Source organism: Phyllostomus discolor, chromosome 4, assembly GCF_004126475.2.
Source record: "Phyllostomus discolor isolate MPI-MPIP mPhyDis1 chromosome 4, mPhyDis1.pri.v3, whole genome shotgun sequence".
Lineage (NCBI taxonomy): Eukaryota > Metazoa > Chordata > Mammalia > Chiroptera > Phyllostomidae > Phyllostomus > Phyllostomus discolor.
Genome location: NC_040906.2, coordinates 33,577,305 through 33,599,356, shown reverse-complemented (window position 1 = coordinate 33,599,356; position 22,052 = coordinate 33,577,305).

The window sequence follows — 22,052 nt, the reverse complement described above, 5'->3', positions numbered from 1 at the left end:
TCTGTCTCCCTCCCTTCCTCTCTAAAAATAAATAAATAAAATCTTATAAAAACTTATTTTACTACCTTTTTCCCTGCGTAATTCCTATTCGAGACTCCTATCACTGATTAGTTTCACTCTTCAAGAAAATGTTCTCCAGTGCTCACAAATTGTATTAGGTGACTTTCCATAGCCTTATTTAGTACCTGTGCTTCTCCCGGAATATCATATTGAATATTGAATATTCTAAATATTATTTATTATTTAATAAATATTACAATAAAAAATAATTCATTCAATGGATTAAAGACACTTAAGTCTAAAGTCTGAAACTTCTAAAAAATGGAAATCCTAAATGTAAATGTTACCTTCCAACACTTATGAAGCATTATGCAGTCTTAATTATCTGACTCATGGAAGGAAGTGTTAGTCAGTATAGGCAGTAAATTACAATTAATTTTTGTACCTAAGCAATATATAACTAAGTAAGCAACTATTCATAATAAAACAAGCTTAACACTAAAATTAATAACCAAGACATTTATAATATCTTCCTTATTTCATTTATATCTTAGGTTTAATTAGGAAAAGATAAGCAACTTAGCAAGGAAATAAAATATAACACCATTGTGATATATACAAAATAATTATGGTGGTTTATCATACCAATAAAATGAGATAAAATTCTGTAATATTATTAAATGTTATGTTTATATATTATAGTAATGCTGACTGAATTTATTATTCACATTTTATAGCTAATGAATTACATTCAATTCAAACTGCTCCCATGCCAACTTTCCCTTCTTTTCAGATGCCATTTTTTCATTGATTGCTTGGAAATCCAGCACACAGCCTGTGTCCCTAGAGGACGCTCCGCAGTGTGGTGAGACAGACGCTCTCTCAGCCAACCCTGGAACTTTGATATTGATGTGTCTCTCCAGGGGCTGCAGAAAAGATAAATTACTAGTTGTCATTTTTTAAAAGTGCCTTTTAGCTCTTCTCACTATAGTAAATGAATAAAATGACTTAAAATAGTAATAAATTGGGATTTATTATTAATGTCATCCCTGCAGTTGCATGTCAATATCAAAGGGCACACCAGCAAAGAAGATCACTAATAATGAACTTCAAACTGAGATACAGAGAGTACTCATGCATTTTGCCTAACAACTGAGGGGGAAAAGTCAAGCACCATAAAGAGTATAGCAAGTAGTCAGCAGAATAATTAAGTGAAAGGAAACACACAGAAATTTAGGAAAAGGTAAATTCTATGTTGAAGTTCAGAATTAGGACAGATTGTCCTTTGCAAGTACAGGTAACAACACAAATGCTTAAAGCAGAGTAAAAGATATCAATATAAACCCAAGCTGTACAAATTTTTACCTGTTGAAAAGTTGGTTTTCAATAAATACTGGTGTAATCATTACATCAGATAAGTCTGGAGTTCCATCAGAGATCTGTCTAACTAAAAGACTTGGTGACCTCCTGGGAAAGAAGCCAAGCTAGATGGATGAAAGTTGGAAAGCTTAGATGTAACATGATGACCTTTCCTGAATCACTGGAGACTAAGATCCATTGACATATGATCTGATTCCTGAGCAAGAGAAGCTGCACACAGAAAAAGAAAAGGCTGTTACACTAAAATCTCAGTGAAGTGAAAGGCATAAGAAAACACTTTTTGGGTCTAATGGTAAGTAAGTGAGGTGAGAGAGACAAATTATTCTCACTTCAATGGGAGGATTGCATAACTCTTATATGTCAAGAGCACCAAAGTACAGAGCACAAATTCGATATGCATTGGAGAGCTGCAGGAACTTCTACAGAGAAACTCAGGGCACTTGAGATTCTCTTCATTGTATGAGACAACATTCCTGATGCAGATAACTAGCAATATGTATATTGGGCAATTAAGAGAGCCTGATGTATCTGAAAGTGCCCAGCACAATGTAAAATCTCAATAAACATCAACATTATATTTTTTGCTTCTATCTACATACATTTTGGAGTGATTTCATTCATGTTCATAACTTTAAAAACCATCTATATCTTAGAATTTAGGATTTTAAAGGTAAAATTGGCAAGATTTGCCTGTATTGGCTATGAAGGTTTGTGAAGAAAGCAAGAACTTAAAGATGAGTCTAAGGTATTTTGCTTGAGCACAGAAAGGATGGAAGTGTCATTTACTGAAATTAAAACAAAAACAAAAGCAAAATCTGCAGTTGTTAAAGTATGTAGATGAGAGTAAGATATCTAATTGGGCTATATTGTTTGAGATACCTATTAGACAATTAAGAATTGTAAAGTCAAACTAAATCTAGAGTTCAAACTAGCAGTCTATGCTATATACAGGGTCAAGCAGAAGTAAGGGCTGCTGGAGTGTGGTTGGTAGGTAGTATATGGGTATAATAATTTATAGTTTTAATTTGAACATTTCACCTAAAATGTCATGCAATGTGCTTGAGTGTGATATTGTTATTTACAGAATTACATGCTTATGGTTTTGCAATAAAAGGGGGGTGTTATTTGTGCCAGACCTTGTATAATTTGGAAGTCATCAAGTATGAGATCCTCATAAAAGAGCATGTTGATAGAAAATGAGAAAAGTTCTAAAAATCTGAGTGCAAAATTTTAGTGTTCTGAGAGGTGAGGAAAAAATCTGTTTTTTGTTTTGTTTTTTTAACAAAAAGTGAACAGCCTCAATGGTGCAAAACAATTAGGAGAATGTGTTGGCTTAGAAGTGAAGGAAGAGCATGTGATCAGATCAACCTCTGAGAAATGCTGCTCATACAATGAGAGGGGTTCTCCAAATCAGTCACTGAAGTTAGCAAGGGAAATGATCTTGGTGACATCAATAAAAAAGACACAGCTAGCTTCTCCTGTGACTTTGTACAAATTAGAACCAAGTGCCACCTCTGCTGGGTGGATGAAGGCCCACATAGGGTGCATGGTTTTCAGAAGAGAGCACAGGCCCAACTTCAGCTGCTGCACACTGGGCACCCTTGAGTAGTAGGGACATGCAGGAACTGTAGGCTGCAGAGTGCAGGGCACAGTGGTTTCTGTAATGAAGTGGTCCTAAGAAAATGGGTTGGAATAGAGAATATGCTGCAATGCATTAGACACATAAATATAAAAGACTGATTAAAATTGACTTTGTTTTTAGAAGGGCAGAAATGGGGCTATAGATGTAGGGAGTAGAGGTATCAAGGAAAAATTTTATTTTTTACTTTTTTAGCAGGTGCTGTCAGTGTCCTCTCCATATGCCTGCACTCTCATTTTTCCTTACATGCTCCTGGGTTTGTATCACAACCACAGCTTCTGCCTAAGGGCTTCTGTTTGCTGCAGGAGCAGCCTGAGTCAGATGAGATGGGCTAGAGAATACTGCCTCCAAAGGCTTTAGTCAACCAATGGGTGGGAGCTGGTAAATATTGTGCTAAATTCTTGTTTTATGGCCAAAGTTCAAACTCAGATATCTTCTTAAAATGTGTTGAAAATAGTCTCTGATATTTTGTAATAGAGCAAAGCAATACAGCCTATAGTACCTGAAATGTAGCTGTTATCCCAGCAAATGATTTTTTCTTGATTCCTACATACATAGAATACTGTCAAAAGTTTGCTTCATTTGGCAAAACAGAAGTATATTATTCTGCCTCAAGGATACATCAGATTTTTGTTCTGTGAATCAAGTTTGTTGGGAGTTGGCTTTTCACCATTCCTGTGAATATGTTTATGCAGTTACCAACAGAACCTGGTGAGTAGGAAGTAGCAAGCACTGTGGGTGCATTCAGAACACACATAGATAGAAGTTAAATCCCTTCAAAAAAAGAAGAATCTTTCATCTCAGTGATGTTTCCAACCAGCTGAAAAATCTTCCTCCGCAAATGAACATCCCTAAATCATACAAAACTATACAATACAGTCTATTTAATTGTACCTTTTTATCAAAGCAGATATGTGTTTTGAGGTCTTAAAAGTATATTGTTAAAATGATAATTAATAGCTTGAAGTAACATAAGTACCTTGGCTACTTAAAATCCATGTTTTTATTTTATACTTAAGTAAAATAGATTCTGAAAAGTGAGATTTCCTTAGAACTCATGCACATAGCCTGAAGCATCGCCAAAAGAGCATATACCATCCTCCAAAGAGGTGATTCATTAAAATAATCCCAATCTCTGTCTCCCCTCCTCTCCTCTCCTCTTCCCTCTTCTTCTTTCCTCCCCTTTCACCCTTCTTCCCTCCCTCTCTCAATGTCTCCTTCAATGTGTCTCTCTTCCTGTCTGTCTGTGTTTCTCTTTGCCATAGATAAATGGATAGATAGATGGATATAAAACATTGGCTCTATTTCTCTGGAGAATCCTGAATAATACACTAAGTTTCATAATATTTTTAGTGCAATCACATTGTTAGAATTGCATTTTCCATGCATTTTGAAAATGTCTTATTTTGACTCAAAATTCTGTGTTCTTCTTTAAAAATTCCCATTTTGGAATTGCTCCCACCTGACTCCTTATTTCCTCAGTGTAGAAACAGACCTTACAGAAACATTCCAGACCCACAGTGATAGTGGGAATGTAACAAACATAACCACCATGCTGGGAGGTATTTAGATACTGGGACCTTGTCAGCTAGCCTCCTCCAATGTCCAAAATATGGTTCTGACTTGTATTGCCATTCTTCCTCACCCCTCTCATTTCCTGCAATTTCTAGTACTACGAAATTGTGTGAGAGAGAAATATGAATTATTTTGATGAGTGTTCTGGCTGCTTTATCAACTTAAAAACAAAGTAATTAAGTGGTTACATTTAGTTTAGACCTTCGCTTCTCTGAAAAGACATTTACAAAGAAGAATTTCTGGTATCATTTTATTTGTAATCACAATTACAAGTAGTTATAATAATACACTTAATGGCCAGAATAACCCAGCTTATGAACAACAATGTCTATTCATTATTCTCACTGTACTTGATATCTACAGCTGTCCATATCACTTGCATTTACTATAAAACAAACCAAAAACCTGAAGAGGAATCTATAGAATCCATGAAAGAGAAATATGAACAGGGACCTCCCACACACACAAAAACCAGAATTATCTTCTCCTCAGTAGGTGAATGTTCTAGGAACCCATCTGTATCAGTGTACCAGCTGGTGTTTTTGTAAAAGGCTATATTCCTGCTCAGTGGTTTTTGTTTTTTTTTTTCGAAGATTCAAGTGTTTATCATTTTCATGATTGGTGATTTACAAGTGCATCTACCCACAACATGCTTAGTGTTCAGCACTTTTAGACCAAATCCCTGTGCCCCACCCTCCTTATTCACCCAATCTTACCCCAAGTGACTTTTTTTTGTTTTCCTGGATGGAAAAAACTCCTCAAAGGGAAATATTTTTTTTCATGTGGAAGATGTAAACCAAAAAAAAAAAAAAAAACAGCAGAAACACTAAAAGGCATCAAAATCAACAAGTTCAAAAACTGTTTTGAGCAGTGGGAAAAAACATCTCGATAGATGTAGTGCTCAGATGGAGAGTTTTTTGAAGGTAACTGATGTTTAAACATATAAAAATAAACGCACAACCTTTTATAAATCAATTCCCAGGGTTTTTTAGTACCTCCTCGTATATTAAATATATACCTAGGCAATGAAGAGTTTGTTTCTCCTCACCCTTATTCTTGCTTTTTGGCAGTGATCTCATCACTAGCACATCACCTTCTGAGGAGTAATGCACAGAAACCTTTACCATCTTCAACAACTGGAATGTGAAACACCACCAACAATAAAAATGAATAAAAAGCAATTGAATAGTGAATAAGTAAATAATACAATTATACATTTTATTGTTGATGAAAGACAGGATGGTGGAAAACAGTAGGTAAGCAGAATCATTATAATTTGACAGCTAAATAGGATATGTTTGATTATCATGAATTTAGAGAACACAGTAGAAAATGTGGGATTTTTAAGTTATGTGGAAAAAAAGGGAGCTGAATATACAAATAAAATAAGTCTTTACCATATTATTTCAACACATCGGTATCTACTTCTTGGTTGGTTTTGTGGCAATTTGCCTCACGATGTGCTTTTTTCTCTGCTTAGGTAAGTATTCTGAAGTTATAAAGTCTTTAAGATGTTTTGACAAAAAGAAAAAAAAGGCTTCTTCTAACTAGAATTTCAGAGTTGTTTCACTTTACCAGCCTTTTTTTCCCTTGCCTCCTGAAGAAAAGCCAAAGAACATCAGCTATTAGGAGACTTTGTTCTCAGGAGGAAACTTATGTGCCCTCCAAGAAAACAGCTGATGCCATTCACTCCCTGAAGACACCGGGCACAAATAAATGCTAAGGATACATTAGGTACTGTATAAAAATTGGTCTGGGCTAATTAGTTTCAGGAAGAAAAAAACATAATGTATGGTTTTTTTATCCTTCTTACTGAGTGATATTTCTCCACAAATGGTCACATCTAGACATTGGAGCTACTTCAGTAATAGTTGGATTAAAAGACTACCTGGCTGAGAAGTCTTGAACTGGGCATAAAATGGGTTATTGAACTGAACAATTTTACAGAGTCCGTAAACCATAAGATCCTGTGGTACCTTGGATATCTGACACTGCAATGCGGGGAAAAGAGCAAGAAATATTAAGTCATAACACGACTGTGTATCTGATCCATCACTGACTAGCTGTAAAAGCCTAAAATCCCATGCATTACTAAAAATACTAAAGAGGAATTATATGGTCCCATTTCTTAAATAAATGCTAACTAGAGAATTTAGATAATTTAGAATGTAGTTAATTTGGGCATTTTTAAGATATTGAAATATAATTAAAATATTGAAACAACCACTTTACTGGTTAATCCGATAAACAGAAAACATGTTTCTCATCATCTCTCCCTCTTTGACTCTCTCTCCGTCCGTCTCCTGATGACAGTATGGCGATTTTAATCGTGTTTCCACCTCCTGCCTTCTTTGGCAATAGCTCAATTTAGAAACTAACAATGGTTTCTTTTTTATCATTAACATCACCACTTTAGGCTATTGTTACATTTTTATATCTGAATTGATCAATTACATGTTATATGGGTTTAATAAAGATTTTATAATAAAGATATATATTATAAAAGTTTCCCTTGAAATATCTATCGTCCTTGTTGTTCTTCAAGATTTAGCACCCAGTCTAAGATTGGGTGGCTTATTTATTCAACTCCTTGATTTGATGTCCAATAGCTTATCTGCTTATCAACAAAACATTTATCCTGACCGACAACACTGAATAGTCATTGGCATGCCACGTTATCAATTTTGAAACACTGTGGCCTGCTTACAGTTGTAAAAATATTATTGAATAGCAGAGGCATGATAACCATATCATTACATGACAGCAAAATTTTCCCTAGCAATATGGGAAATTTTCCTGGATATCCTTTACCAAAATTGGTAAAGTAGTATTTATTAGACTAAAATTTCACTCATTGCATCTTATTTTTAATCTTCAAAGGGAAGCAGAGGATATCACTTGTTATTTAAATTACAAGAATCTGTGAAAGGAATATACTGAGCTGCTTTCAGTAACAAAACATCCAAAACCTTTAGGAAGAAATTTTTTGACCTAGCAAAAAAAGAATTACTAGATGACAAAAGCAAACAAGAACTCAGATTCTATGTTATTATAATAATGATATTTAATCTCATTAATATAATTCTCATAATAAGCACTGTTCTCCCTATTTTCACAGAAAAATAAAAACTGAGATACAGAAAGGCTAAGTGACTCACCAAGGGCCACCCCAGTACTAACTGCACTTGCTGGGGTCTGGACCCAGTAACTCTGGCTCTGGAATCCAACCTTTTAACTTCTATGCAGCCTCATATCTGTACCACAAAAGTTAGACCACAAAAACATGAATACACCTCCCAACCTTTCCAGAACATAATATTTAATGCATCTGAATTTAAAGTTACCTCTACAACTCATGCAAATCAGTTTTTTTCAGTGAAGACTTTTATGACCATGACTCCTTCATAGTTTCCAAAGATAATTAGGAAAAAAAATTGTTGGAAAGACAGGTGGTTGAAGTAGTCACTCCTGTCCTCGCAAAAACAAAAAAGATTCTTAAAAAAACTAAAAATCAACAATTCTTCTTAGACCATCAGAGAAACTAAGGTCACCACCCAAATTTACAAAGACAAAGCAGATACAGAGCATCACAGCTTTTCAAGAGCAAACGCCCAGGAGCAGTAGCCTGCCCTTAGAACCAACATCAAGCTAGTATCAGTAGGAAGACTTCCATAGACTACAATTAAGGAATTGTTTCTGGCTTAAGGTAGGCTAGCTTGAGGGTTTAAAACTCAAGAGAAAGCCCAGTATTAGGAGTTTCCCAACATTCTTATGAGTTTTACCTCTGGGAGGCTCATTACTCTCACTGTAAAGACTAAAGAAAAATTCTTTGTACTTCAGGCAAGAGAGAAAAAGGAGCTGCTTTTAAAATACACTGAGAGTTCTTGGTTCTCCTTAGTAAGACTGGCCCTCAAGGACACTAAAGCCTAAAAGATTAGGGTTGTACTAACGTATAACCAACCTTGGAGAATAGAAACATGCAACTCCAGCCATCTCTCTAGCCTTCAACATTAAGGAAAGAAATACCCAACTCAGGCTCACTTAAGACGATACCTGCCCCCACTGGAGTGGCTGAATGGATTGAGTGTAGGCCGGCAAACTGGGTTTGATTCCTGTCAGGGCATATGGCTGGGTTTGCAGGCCAGGTTCCCCAGTTTAGGGTATGCAAGAGGCAGCCGACTGATGTTTCTCTCTCACACCAATGTTTCTCTTCCTCTCTTTTCTCTCCCTCCCCTCTTTCTGAAAATAAATAAAATGCTTTTTAAAAAAAGACTGATACCTAATCACAGGACTATAGAACACTTCCCCTGTACTAGACTTTACCATTGTTTCAAAGGGCCTCCAGCATAATACAAGAGATTAAAGCTAAAAGGACTTCTAGCCTCAAACAGTATTTAGGGATATCAAGGACAATAAAACATTAGAAACAATGTCACTAGAAGAAATTTTAGGGTCTTACAGCAGTCACAGCAAACAATAAACATGGCCTAATCCCAGACAGATTTAAAAACAAAATCCACCTGCTAAAGGTTATCTAGCTCACTTTGCTTGATAGAGAGTTACAAATATGGCAGATATTAATCAAACTATATCAATAATTACTTTAATGTTAACAGTCTAAGATACCTATTAAATGACAGAGACTGACAAAGCAGATAAGGAAAACAAGACCGAACTATAAATCAGCTACATGAAAGATAACTAGTTAAACTTCAGATTCTTGTTCTTTAAGGACAGAGGATTTATTAATCCTTTTAATACGGATTTTTTCCCTCATAAATTATTTCAGTGCTTGTATATCTAGTGTGTCCCTTAAATATACTACTTTACAGATAACAGAAACCCAGCTCAAAAGTGGTTTAAGAAGTAAACATTTCAGATATGGAATATTCATCCAAAGCTTAAGGTCTTGGCCTAACCTAGAGCTCTAACTATATCATCAGAATCTGGTTTATCCTCTATTTTTCCACTATATTCTTTCTATGTAATTTCATTCTCTGATGGGTTTCAAGAGAAACCAACCAAAAACAGTGAGATCTTTCTCCACTATTGGGAACCAAACTCATTCTGTTTCATAGTTCTAACTGGTTTCAGTGGCCATAGTTAAACCTACCATAGAAGCCTGAACCGTGTATTGAACTGAGTGGATTGGGTCACTGTGGACTAAATGCTAGTGGGCACATGTGCCACAGGAGGAGGAGGAATGTGTGATCTGTTGGACGGAAAACAGGTAGTTACCAGGACAAAGGGGTTTGAAAGTAGATGTCCACTACATGTAGTTGAACTAAAACATCCGGTATTTTTTTTCTACACTGCATTCAAATAATTTGCTGTTTCTTTCCACTTGGATTCTATTTATATTTGGAAAATTAAGTTAATTTTAATTAAATCACTGAAATGAAAGAACATGAATTGAAATAAATTGAACAGGTGAATACTAGAGATTCCTCCCAACCACATAATTTTGTAGATAGTAGAATTAGTAATAATTGCAGGAATAAACCGGTGTTTTATTCTATTACTCAGTGAAAAATGAGTAATATTTTCAACAAGAACAAGTAATAATTGTCTAAGATATGAAAGTGTTTTTTTCTAGTACATCTGATTTTCCAGTTGAATAATGGATAAGGATTTTTGTTCATTAGTTTTCAGCATTTTGTCATATTGCTGACATGTTCTGCCTTGGAAATTCTATATAATAATAAATCTTCACAAAAAATGTGGAAGAGCAATTACAAACTCTTCAGAAATATCTCAACATATTTAGGATGAGATTCACACTAGGTTCACCCCCTTCTCCATTTAGGCATGGCCTTTTCATACTGAGAGATTATGTCAGCTAGGTCACTGCACTTCAGGCATGGCTAATTAAAACATAGTACAAATAGCAACAAAACAGCAAGAGTGAGGGAGGAGAGTAAAGGAATGAAGGATAGACATATATTTTAGTTTCTGCATTTTGCTAATCAAATTAATCACATTTGTGCAAGACCTTCCTTTGCTCCTAAAATAAAGCACGAACAGACTTTACATGTTGGACATCAAGTCATGTGGTGTAGGAAGGCATTTGTAACACTAAGCATATAAAACAAGCACTCTGAATCAGATTAAAAGACAAATGTATTTTTTAAAAAATAACTACTTTGCCTAAAGACTGAATTTCCTAAATATTTGTGTCTGAGAAAAATCAGAACCTTACATTCAAACAGCTAAGTTACCAATGCTTAAAAACTAACCAAATCTATAATATGACAACATGGGAAGGGAGTTGTTACAAAGTCAGAAGTTAATGTCAATTACATTTCCATTGTCATTTATAATTGTCTGCTTATTATGAGGTGTTCTTGCTTCATTAATAATGCTGCCAAATATTTTTGAATCATTGATTGATCAGTTTGGGATTTATGAAATTTTCAGCTTTAGTTAGCAGCATTTCATAACACCAGTTTTAAGGAAAATATCTGGGCTCAAGTAATAATTATATTTCATAATAGAACTATGAAATAGTGTCAACACTATTTCTATAAATTTATTTTTTATGGTTTCCAAGCAAGTCCTATCTTTAGCTAAAATTTGTGCTTTAAAAATTTACATTTTAATAATTCAAAATTGCACATCATTTATCAGGCACCTAAACTTTATCTGTGTTCCACAAAGACTCCAATTAACATTACAGAGTAACATTTACAACTTCCAGTGTTTGTTGTGTGGCTGTTCAGGAGATTCAGTAGTATTGTTCTGCAGAAGCTACTGTACGGCTCCCACATTTTCTCCTCTGGTGCTTTCTCTTCCCTCCAACCAGCCTGACCTCCAATCTTCCATGTTCCCTGGAAAACAAACCATATTAAGATAACTGTCTTAATCCATTCAGGGTGGTATAGAAAAAAAGACATACACTGTGTGGCTTAACCAATAAACATTTATTTCTCACAGTCATGGAGCTGGGAAGTCCAAGCTCAAGGTGCCAGCAGATTTTGTCTGATGAGTGCCTGCTTTTTGATTCATAGGCAGCTGTCTTTTGCTGTGTCCTCACTTGACAGAAGGGATTTAAAGAACTCTCTAGTTGGTATTATAAGGACACTAATGCCATTCATAAAGGGCTCTACTTTTCTGACCTAATCAGCTCCCACAGGCTCTACCTCCTTTATCATGACACTAACAGAATTTCAGCATGTGAATTTCGGGGGGTCGCAAACTTTTAGTCCCCAACATTAACTAAAGGCTGTAAGGTTGTGTATTGGACTTCATTCATTATGTGCAGAGGAGATGGAGTCCTCCAGTAGCGTGGCTTTGGGGAGTTGATCCTATTGGAGGATGAACAGAGAGTACTCGAGGAATGGTGGGCATACAAATCATCTAACATGACACTAACTGTGACTAAAATCCTACTAGAAAAAAATATGAAGCCGATGAGTCAAGTTATATTAAAACAAACTGCTAATATAAACATTCATTATTTAGTGAATTTAATATAATTAGGGGGAAATCATAACAATCACTCCAAAAGTAATACTTAGTAGAATATCAATACCTCATAAATTGTAAATACTTATCCTAAAATAAAAGTATTCTGTAGTCAAGTGCTTTAAAATTAAATAATTATTTTCTGCATTGTTATTTATCAAAAGATACTCCTGAAACAGAAAGTTATAGCAACAAATTAATATTCAATAATTCAGGATACAACTAATGTATTTGATTATAGAAGCTATTTTTTCAGCTCACATTTTAAAGCCTCAATGGATGGTAATGTATGTCACATTTTTTAAAAACACAGGGTCTGGCAGAAGTAATGCCTGCTTCACTATGGTTGGTAGGGTAATAATATGGGTGTAATAATTCATAGTTTTAATGTGAGCATTTTACCTAAAATGTCATGCGGTGTGCTGAGTGTGATACTCCTATGTTGCAGAATTACATGCTTATGATTTTGTAATAAACAAGGGGCATTATTTGTGCCAGAGCCTATGTAGGTGTAGTTTCACTAATAACTTTTTTACCAGCTTTGCAAGATGCTTCTGCAAAAGCCTGCCAAATATTTTCATTTTTTAAAAAAATCATGGCAACATCAAGAAACATGGCTCTGACATTGCCCTCTTGCATAATTTCAGACAAATGACCACAGTCCTAAGGATTTAACTTATCTACTTATTAAATGAAAGTTTGGGAACTTCCCAGTAAAGATGGTATCTAGCTAATCAAACATAATTTTTTTCTTTTCCAACTTTCTATTAACACACTAAACAAACCAAAAACTGAGAGGAATGCAAAATTGATATTAGTCATTTTTATATAAAATAAACTTTCTACTTTATAAAATTAAGGTGTTCAATTCAATTATTTCTAGAGTGTTTTCTTATCCAAAATACAAAAAGAAACAGCACACAACAAACAGCTGTTGATTATAGAGAATATTTAATGCTTAAAGAATAAGGAGCTACCAATTAATCTACGGTGTAATCAAGCTGTAAATTATGTTCCTTTCTTCTTTTAAGACTTCTGTGAAGTGTGCCTTTTACCACTGGTAATATACTAAATTTCCTCAAATTTAAGACATCATCAAATATAAGAAACATTGTTTTTGCACCACGAATGAAGAAACATCTCTAATTAAACTATATCATATCAGTGACTGAAAAATGCATACCTACTTTAAACATGCTAAAATATGGGGGGAAATATGCTCATTAGAATCAGTGGAATATAAATATAAGTTTGGAGGAAGAAAAATTGAATAACTGTCTTTGAACTTTGTAACATATCTTATAACACATTTTTTGCAAAGCCACTTTCTCAAAAAGTCATTACAATATCCTTAAAAACAATCATTTAAATAAAAAGGTCAAATACTTCTCAATATCATCTTGAAACATTTATATTTGTCTAAGATTCTCACATCCCATCATTTAGAAAGTGAAAAGTGAACCAATTCCCCTTAAAATATGTCTGAGTCCTGAAAAAACTGAAGATCCGTGGCTCCCATTATACTAGGTAAAACCACAAATTCAATTCTTCAAAATAATAACAGTTATAATAACAAAGTCAAATCATTAACTTTATACTTAGCACTGAAAAAATGAAAATTGATCCAGGAACCTAATAAGATAGCTACAGTGATATCATAAGACCTCTCTTTCCAAAGTAAACACCAAATTAATTAAAATCACCATAGATTAAGAAATACTTATAGAATGGCATCAAATTAAGTTTCTCAGTCTAAATCTCTTCACAAAATCTATAATAATATATTATTAAAGTATTAGAACCACCCAAAGCTTCCCACAGTAATTAAAATAACATAAAATCCTTACCATGGATTGTGAGCCCTGAATGCTCTGGCCTGTGCAGGGCTCTCTGGCCTGGGCTTTCTCCTCTGCTCCTCTTGCTAACTCTTTTCCAGCCACATAGATTAACATGAATGTAGTTTCTTTTTTATAAATTATAGTTTATTGATTATGCTATTATAATTGCCCCAATTTTCCCCCTTCACCCACCCTCCACCCAGCACTCCCCACTCCCTCAGGCAGTCCCCTCACTGTTGTTCATGTCTATGCATCATGCGTATAAGTTCTTTGGCTACTCCTATACTGTATTCCTATACTGTAATTTACATCCCCATGGCTATTTTGTACCTACCTATTAATACACCTTAAGCCTTCACCTCTTCACCCATTCCTCAACACCCTCCTACCATCTGGCAACCATCAAAATCCTCCAAGTATTGTATTTTGTCATGTATAATATTCATATTTTGTGTACATTGTATATGGGATTATATGATCACTTTACCCATGTATAATGCACATCCTTATTTTTCCCTCAAAAACTGAATAACTGTCTTTGAGCAAAAAAGTGCATTATACATGGCAAAATGATTCTGTCTCTGTTCTTCTTGTTGCTTGCTTAGTTTGTTTTTCAGATTCAATTGTTGACATATGTATTTATTGTCATTTTATTGTTCATAGTTTTGATCTTTTTCTTAAATAAGTCCCGTTGTCATTTTATATAATAATGGTTTGGTGATGATGAATTCCTTTAGTTTTTTTTCTTGTATGCAAGCTCTTTATCTGCCCTTCTATTCTAAATTATAGCTTTGCTAGGTAGAGCAATTTGTCTGTATGTCCTTGCTTTTCATGACTTTGAACATTTTTTGCCAATCCCTTGTAGCCTGCAAAGTTTCTTTTGAGAAATCAGCTGGTAGTTTTATGGGAACAAGTCTTGGCCTCTGTCTGCCTCTGTCTGAGAAGAAGCTGTTCCCCAGCTCTTGCCTTGGTACAAGACACCTCAGTTTTTCCCTGTATGGCACTGGTGCCTTTCAAGCTGCTACCACAATTCTGGAGCTCAGAGGGAGTGAGTCTGAGTAAGTCTGTGTGTGGGTAGAAGATTGGGACTTCAGAAGTTTCTTGTATTGATTCAGTCCCTGCTGGGTTTTTCAGCCAGAAATTATGGGAACTTATCTTCCTAGCACTGTCACCTGGGCTGGGGGGGATGCTTATGTGGTGCTGGAACTTCTTCTGAAATATCCTCCTCAAATTTTTATCTACCATGCATAATGTGGGACAAGCCCGTTCTGTGTCTATATCCTTATGTATGTGGTTTCTTTAATTCCATTTTTGTGAGACTTCTACTGATCTCCTTTTCTGATGGCCCTGAGTGATGATTGTTCTATATTTTAGTTGCAATTTTGATGCAGTTATGCAAGGAGGCGAGTTCGTTTACCTATGTTGCCATCTTGACTGGAAGTTTGAATATAAGTTTTCATTTTCAATTTTTGGAGTGCTGAGTATAGGTACAAAATCACTTTGCCTTTGAACTTGCTATTTCCTCACAGGAAACACTTTTCTTTCAGACCTTGACATCAATCAAAATTTTAACATGTTTTAGATCCTAATTTACTACAATGACTGTTCCTCCTAGAAGATTTTCCCAAGCACAATATTTAGCATCTCCTCATTTCCAGTAAGTCCAAATTCCCCATTTTGTCTGCTTTGTGTAGTTTTGTTACTATCTAAAATTATGTAATGAATCATTGTGTCCAATAAGGGTGATACATTTTTTTGAATTCTCTTTAGCACTCCGTTTGTTCAATTGTGACTAGAGTTATATAGCACTTTACTATGGATGGCAGTTAACTAGGCTCGGATTGCTGAAGAAGACTCACAGGAACCAAAGTGACAATGCTTACCATCTGTAGTTTATTCACATGAATGAAAATACAATAATAGATCAAAGTCAGGATGTACATCACAGCCAAAAGCTGTGTAAAGAGGTCTGGAAAGGCCAGGTGAGAGTGCCATTGTCCTCTCTCTGGGAGGGTGATATGGACATAGTTTTTCCTCTCAAATTGAGAACAGCTGTTGTGTGTAGAGTGTCTAAGAACCAGGATGCTGAAATAGAGTCTCTCCTGGGGTTTCTCTGCTGTCTCACAGAGGACATAGGCAAATCACAGTCCCACTTATCAAAAAGTGTTCATAAACTGGTCCCAATGGCCCTGAAATCCCTGGGATCCATGCTTACAAACCAACACTATTATCAGCACATTCCATTTCATGCCTAGGGCTTAGAGTCATGCAGGGTATTTCTTATTTCTGTGGAAGAGTTCTGGGTCATTCCAGGCCTGTTGGAATTAAACAGCACAGGCACACAGTAGGGTGTGTGTGTGTGTGTTGAATAAATTTATAAATCAAATATTTTCGTAAATTTTGAATTTTTATTCTAATTGTCTCTGCACAGAAAATAAACTTGGCTATACAACACTCTGGTGGCAGAATGACTGCCCACCAAAATCGGTGCTTCCTCCTCCACAGTGTAGAGTACTTGCTGGGAAGCGGCTCCCCAGTTTAGTGCTACTTTCCAAACGCTCACCAAAGGAAAACGAGAGAATGTGATTTGTGTCATTCTGGACTGAGGCAGTTAAAAAGCGGGCAAGACTTCCCACCCTACCCTCCCTCATGTACTTTCTGGATTTAGAGGACCCTGAGAAACTAGGGATGGTCAAACCATAGATGGAAGCTGATGCTGGCCAGGAACCCTCATTTGCTATTTCAAGTGTGAAAGTGGATCTCTGGTGCTAAGTCACTGAAATGTTGGGATTTATTACTTATCGCAGCTAGGTTTCCTTGGCCAATACTATTTCTACTAAGGACACTGATAAAAAGGAGTTTACTCAGTTACTCTCTGATAATTAGAGTTTATATATTTGCAGAATTATAGTACATTAATTTTTAATTTAATAGTTGACACTTAAATTTCAATTCAGCGAATCTATTTTTATGTTACTGGGCACATATCAAATATACTTATTTCACTACAGTTTGCTTAATTGATAGCATAATGTTTCATGATTGCTATCTGCTTGTACTTATGGGGCCCATTTGATGTGTTCAAGACATTCAACAGCACGAACCAGAAGACTAGCCTCATGTTTCTGCACTCATGCTTTGTGAATTACATATCAACATTTAAAAAGAAATTTTTCAGCTTTTAAGAAGCATGGTTTCACTCTGAATTTATCCCCTTTCTAAATGTAAATATTTACCCTATGTGACACAATTTGAAATGTATTATCTACATTATATTTTTCTCTAAACATACCAGCACAAGTTGAATATTAGGCCTTGTACAGTCAAATAAAATTTTCTGTTGATTTGTAGAAATTTTCTTGTTACATGTTTATTATTATTGCTCTCTTTAGCCATTTTTGAATTAATTATCTACTTTGTGACAAGACCATCATTTAATTAATTACGTGCAAGCTAGTAACACCAGAAACCCTGTAATTAATTATATGTTGTGTAATTTATTATAAATAAGTACCACTGCTTCTTATGTAAGTTCTTAGTAAGATTGCTCATATGTTTCTTGTTGCAATATTTTATATTGTATAATGGAGTATCTAGATATAATGTAACTTTTAAAAATCAATAAAAACAATCCTTCTACACCATTGACTGAACATCTTTAGATAAATACAATCAGTAATGTCAAGTCTTTTGAGTCTCTAAGTCTGCTTTATCTTTCTAAAATTAGTAGGAGGATTGGACATATATAATTTAGTCACTTGGATAAAAATATGTGTTGATATTTTATCAAAAATAGTGTAAGTATGCATGTCATATGTTTTTGATCCCCCAAAGTATCAACTAAAATATGAGAATAAAAATGATATCCCTTTAAGATCCATTTTGTGCATTACTTTGAGAAAGTGTTCCTATTTTTTTTATTCCATTCATATCTGCCTCACCCCTTCCCCAAAGGCATTCAGTAATGAGATTCTGTTAAAGGCAGTAACAACATTATTCCTGCTAAAGAAGAATAGCAATCAAATTTTTTGTGCATGCATTCTGGTTTCAAAAATTATCTGTCAAATAAACTTGCAGTGCTTATAAATCTAGCCATTACCAACTTTTGAATGACAATGCATCAACCATATAAAACAGTATTTTGTTTGCTTTGTTTTGGGTCATTTTGCTTTTGCATCACAGTACCTGAAATTGACCTTCATCTCAAGGATCTTCTCTCTTTCTGCAGAAGCAGAGTGAATCTAGATGTAAGCCATCTTACTTTTAGTATATATTGGCTAAGTTTAGTGAAATTATGCCTGTGAACAAATCCACAATGTGAATAAACTAGGGCTACATGTTATATTAAACTCTCATTGAAATGAAAGCATTAAGAATGTAAAAGCAGATTGGAAACTCAGTGATAATTATAAACTTTTCTATAAGAGTTAAGACTATATTTTATTTTTAATTATATATTACATTAATAAAAATACTAAAATTACTATATTATATACATATTTTTAAATAATTTTAATAAGTGTTTTTAAAGAAATATATATATATATCTTTAATCCTACAAAACCTTCCTAAATTCTATTTGAAAGAAGCCCTGCTGCTATCTTGGCACGTGTCCTTTGCACGCACATGCTTGTGTGTGTCTTTAGCGAAAGGCGGATGGTTATTATTATTCATTTGATTAAAAGAAAAATACAGTTCAGAGACCATGTAAATTACTCAATTTCAACAATGGTAGTGACATAACCACATTTTCAGTTAATAATTCCATACATAGGCCCAACAACAACTATCTACTAAATTTGTTATGAGGTCAAGAAAGGATGATGAAATTTTTTAAATACTGGATGAGATTCTGAAGACATGGATTTCCATTTGGTTAATAGTCAGCCAAAAATTCTCCTGCATTTATTTTGACTCTCTCAGTCTCTATTACCAATATACTTGTTAATTCAACAATGCGTCTTAAATAATAATTGCCATCGATAGGCACTCATTTGAAATGTGAGGTTCAGTCTAGTTAATTTGTAGACTGGTTGCCAGTAGTTCTATCATTCCAGTAGCACTAGATCAATCAAGCTGTAGGCAAGCTGTCAACTCAGGAATGGTCATATTAGACTCTCACATTACTCTTACCCAACTCTCCAATTCCCTACTTAATATTAGTCATAGGAAACCCCAGCCCATCCATTGCAGTTGTCACTTCATCCACACTACTGATAAAATTTACTTGCCCTTTATTAAAAGTCACATCTGAAATCATCTTAACGCGTGTAACTAGACTGCTACATTATAAATATAGTAGTATTTTTCTCTTTATCACGTGTTCAAATTGCCTTAGATATTCTTGTGAAAAGCGAACTTTTCAAATTCATAGAGTATGGCTTCTTTTTAAAAAATGGAAGCAGAGAGTAATTTTGTAAAGTCTTAATAATTTTTTCAGACATTTGGAGAGAAAATATTATCAGGCCCAGGATGTGGTATGGGTAAGAGGAATCTAAGTAAAGGCATATGCGGACTTCAGAGTGGCGCCCTATTGATTACAGGCAGTGTTTAGTTTATATGAACCCAATGCAAGGACAGTAATTTTTTAAAATTTTATTGGATTTATTGAGGTGACATGTTTTATAAAATTATATAGGTTTCAGGGGTACAATTCTATAATAATCTATATACATATTGTGTGTTCACCACTCCAAGTCTCCTTCTAATGATATATTTTTAATGCTAATAAATTAGCAAATGCAAACTATGTTTGTAAAGCTATGTGTCCTAGACCTTTTTATTGGTTAATTATCACATTCTAATAATACTTTAAGAAATTCAGTGTAAAAGTAAGTTCAATTGTAATTACAGTAGAAACCATAAATCAACAAATTATGATTTTTCTTTTGCATCATATAAATGAATCACAAATGGTATGTAACATGTCAAAGATGATGTCATGAATATGAATCCAAGTGTTTCTTTTGTGGAGAGTATGTATTTCCCCAAAGAACTCTCACACATCTCTGTTTATAGGCTATAAAATATGTAATGGCTATTAAGAAAACTGGTGATTAATGCCCTAGGATCAGGAGGGAGAAAAGATCTTCAAGAAGACATTTATTTACTTCTGAAGTATTCAAACTGAATCGCACAGAAAGCATTGATTAATTAACTTATAAAGAATGATACATATTTCATGAAAAATATTTAGAACATATTAATTACTATTTTTCTTCTGCAAAACAAATTAAATAAGAATATTAAAAGCTGATAATAAAAATTCAACTTTTCATTTTTTCCATGAATCATTTTATTCCTTTCTTCTTCTTTTAAAAGTTAGATCTAAGAAAGAAAGAAAAAGAAGAGAGAAGGAAAAGAAGAGAGAAGAGAAAGAAGAGAAAAGAGAAAAAAGAAAAAAGAAAGAAGAAAGAAAGAAAGAAAGAAAGAAAGAAAGAGAAAGAAAAAGAAAAAGAAAGAAAGAAAGAAAGAAAGAAAGAAAGAAAAGAAAGAAAGAAAGAAAGAAAGAAAGAAGAAGAGAAAGAAAGGCTATTTTTCCATCCATTTTATTTTTTGTATTATGCCCTGGGACATATTTCTTTGTCCTCCTTTTAAACTTTAGCAATGTCCCTCCTGACCACATTTCATAACTATAGGTGCAAAACAGGTATTGTTTCTTTCTCAAGTCTTGGTCAGCTGGACCCAGAACTTTAAGATAGAACACTTTCCAGATGTTGCAGTGCTTCAGCTTGCTGCGAAGGCCTTTTCTTAGGAAGTTGTTACCGTGTTTATCCCAGTAGGTTTGAATAAGCCTCAACAAAAGTATGTCACACAGGATTCTGTTTGTGTATAATTTTTCTCACACATTTTTTGCATGCATCCCTCTGAAATTACATGTCACATTATACATTCTATTGAAATTATTTTTATAAATATCTCATCTGTTCTAAGTTATTACAAATAAGCTTATGTGATTAAGCAAGCTGTTTTTCCTTTGTATACTTTAGCAATTATACTTTCCATAATCTGTGTACCTCAGCAGTTAATACCTAAGTCTTTTATATCCTGATGCTCACTAAAGAAGATTGACTAACATCTTGCTTTGTTCTAAATCTTCTACTCTCTAGGTATTTTAAATGCCCTTTGTATTCTGTGCATATATTCTCTAAGGCAAGTTTCCATAGATTTCAAAATTATTTATCGCAAATTTGAATTTCAATAGTATATACCTATTAATGCCAGAAAAACAATCTAAATTCTCTAAATCACATTTTAAAAACTTCATTTTCGTCTTTATAGAGGTGGAAAATTGCAAATTAGTATCCAAGTTTATGTATTTTAGGTCCACTCTCAACTCATCATCTTCTCTAATTGAAATTACAAGTGTTTTTTTCTTATTTCTTTACCCTTTCTTATATGTGACTTTGAAAATGTTTTCAATTGCCTGCTTTTGTGTATATTTGCCAAATTCAGTTTGGGAAATATATTTGATAAATATCTGGATTATAATGATATTTCACCATTATATATTCATCTACCTAGAAAATCAATTTTGTGTAAGAAAGAATTTGGCTGTCCTTTGTCCGAGGTTCCTGGGAGAGTCTCTAAATCCTTGGTGTTTCCCAGGTGATAGAAATGTCTTTGTTATTCATTGTAGAACCTGATAGTATACACTAATGAGGAGAATCATGACGGGCTTATTCATAGTTTACACTAAAGAAGTGATTCCATTCAGGGGCAGGCATGCTGGAAAGACCAGCCGGCAATTGGAGTATTAGGGTTTCCAGCCACATGATATCAACCTAACCTCCAGGGACAAGCAGGGAGATAGAGATTGACTTTCAGTCACCCAGACAGTGATTCAATCAATCATGCCTATCTAATGAAACCTAGTAAAAACTCTGGACATCAGATAAGCAAGCTTTCTTGGTTGGCTATACTTTGCATGTTGTTACACACATATTTTTTTTGCTGTCAGCCAAGAGAGCCTAGAAGCAACCACTTCAGCTGCAATAAGGACAACTAGCACCTAGATCTAATGCCATTCTCTAATAAAAGAACTAGATCTTTGAAGAAATGGCAGATTTGAAAATTGTGACAGGCAATACATGAGGTAAGCATCAGATATATAATATATGCTCTATATTATGTATAATATTATACATGTGGAATAC